Here is a 2,231-nt window from a genome sequence, read left to right as displayed (position 1 = left end):
ATATAATTTTATTAACAAGAGATTTCACAAAAATGAAATGCACTGTCAATTACATGGACAAAAAAACTGAACCAATGACTCGCAGCTCGTGAACTGTAAAGCCACTTCAAGGCACCAACCGCTTTACAGGCCATTCACATACCTTTCATACCTGACACACAGAAGACTATTCACACCACCAGGCACAAAAGCAACACAGCACAACATTTACAAACAAGTGACAAGGTGCGTCCTGCTTAAAAAATAAATAAATAACTACACAGACATCAAGTCCTCAAACACACACACATAGTGGTTGGATTTGGCACGAGGGTGAGTGATGGTTCAGTATATACCATTGTATTAGCGAGTGATTTCACAAAAAATGAAATACACTGTTAATAATGGAAAGGACGAGAAACTGAACCATTGACTCACAGCTCGTGAGCTATAAAGCCACGACAAGGCACCAACCTCTTTACAGGCCATTCATACACCTTTCATACATGTGACACATACACACTGCCAGCCGCAGACCCATCACATTACTACACTTCCACCAGCAGACAACGCCAATCAAGGGTCCATCACTTTCACACGTCCACATTCCTGACAGAGCAACTACACAAACTCATGGATCGCATTGAGTGGTGCTCAGCTAGCACTGTGTGTAGTAACCAGCATCAAGTCACTTCCCACAAACCGTCAGCCGAGCACCAGTCCACGCACACCACCAGCCAAGCACCAGACCACACACACCGTCAGTCAATTCAATTAAAAAATCTTTATTCGGATTTCAGCAAATCCATAAAAGCAACACATTTAGAATACATTAAAATTGTAAAAGTTAAAAATTGTCCCAAAAACTATGTACTACGAAAAATGCATACAAACACAAATGTAAACATTCCGTATAAACCAGTTACTAAAGTGCAAGGTGCTTTGGGAGCTGTGAGACACATAAACAGTTCACGTAAGCAGTTCAAGGGCATTCCATCGTTTTACGAGTATGAGAGATAACTTTCAAAAAAGAACTTGCACGGAAAATCAATTCATCATTTTCTAGTTTTAGAAGCATAGAATAGGATTGATTCAGGGAAAGTGGTCTGCGCTTTTTAAAATATGGGGCTAAAAACCATTTGATGTATTTCATATAAAATTTACAATTAAAAAAGAAATGTAAATCATTTTGCCTACTAACTCCATCGCATGGGCAAGGCATACTTCCAGAGTTCATCGTACTATGGCCCAGAGGAAAACAGAGTGAGAATTTTATAGTCCCTGCCCTCATACGGAATAATAGAGATCTCTCCCAATTAGTCGTTGGGAGTCTTAAATATAAAGGGATTTGTTGTAAGGATAAGTCATTATTTACATTACTCACATAGGACTCAACAGTTTGTTTTTGCAGTTCTTCTTCCAACCTCTTTTTCCTAAAAAGGGCATATAGTCCGGATTGTACTTCCTTTTTGTCAGTGTTCTTAATCTGGGAAGGATCATCAAAGAGGTGGCCTTTGCCTACACTGTTCAGACTTTCCTGCGTTGCCCGAAGCCATGGAATGCTCATTCCTTTATCACAGTCCAAGCACTCCTTCAGAATGTCCTGTGTTAGGGTAGCACAGTCATTGGCCCAAATAGCCAACCAGAACAGGGCAGGCTTTACAGCGATGAAGTCATTTATATAGGGCAAGTTTAGTTCAGCATGGCAGATGTACCCAGATGAAGAAATTGGAGCTCCCAGTAGTTTCCTGCACAACCGGTTCTCTTCTGTTTGCAGGCTGGGGGTTTTTACTACCCCCCAAATCTCGGCACCATAGGTTGCTACCGGGGCACACTGCAATCTATATATCTTTAAAATTGCTTTTGTTGCTTTAGTCCTCTTTGGCCGTGGGAGGGAAAGAATTGAATTTATGGCCTTTGAGAACTTGCCTGTGGCGTGGGCAAGATGCCCACTCCACAGGCCGTTCGCAGCAAAAACCATGCCTAAGTAGGGGAATGTTTTTGTTGAATACAACTTATCCTGTCCTACAGAAATAAAATTAAGTTGTGTGGACCCCGGCCCGCAGCACATAATAAAAGATTTTTTTAAATTTACTTTTTTGATCCAGATTCCCCCTATAGTGTACAAAGTTCTTGACCAAGGCACGTAAGGCATTTGGTGTTAATCCCATAATCACCGCATCGTCGGCGTACAGAAGTGCGGGTAGCAATCTCCCTTGGATTCTGGGGGCATCAGTAGTCACCCTCTTCAA

The sequence above is a fragment of the Lissotriton vulgaris genome, unplaced genomic scaffold, assembly GCF_964263255.1.
Source record: "Lissotriton vulgaris unplaced genomic scaffold, aLisVul1.2 SCAFFOLD_448, whole genome shotgun sequence".
Taxonomy (NCBI): domain Eukaryota; kingdom Metazoa; phylum Chordata; class Amphibia; order Caudata; family Salamandridae; genus Lissotriton; species Lissotriton vulgaris.
This window is presented reverse-complemented; position numbering follows the sequence as displayed.